Here is a 292-nt window from a genome sequence, read left to right as displayed (position 1 = left end):
GCCGTCCCAGCAAGTAGAACGGACGTTCCGCATTAGTGGACCGTCCGTTCCAGACTTATGGAACGGACACTCCGTTCTGGACCGTTGAGTCTGGCTCAGCGGACTGTCCGTTCTGGACTTCTGGTCCGTCCGTTCCAGACCCTTCCGTCTTGGTTTTTCCGTCGTTTTCTCGTGCGTTTTGTCCTTCCCTGCGTGTGTGACCCTGTAGGCTCATTCGACATAGCAGTATAGTCCGAAATCTCTATTCCGGATATACTAGTCATAGGCGGTCTCTAGCAAGACACTATGACTA

This window comes from Tarenaya hassleriana, unplaced genomic scaffold (genome assembly GCF_000463585.1).
Source record: "Tarenaya hassleriana unplaced genomic scaffold, ASM46358v1 Cleome154, whole genome shotgun sequence".
Classification (NCBI taxonomy): Eukaryota; Viridiplantae; Streptophyta; class Magnoliopsida; order Brassicales; family Cleomaceae; genus Tarenaya; species Tarenaya hassleriana.
This window is presented reverse-complemented; position numbering follows the sequence as displayed.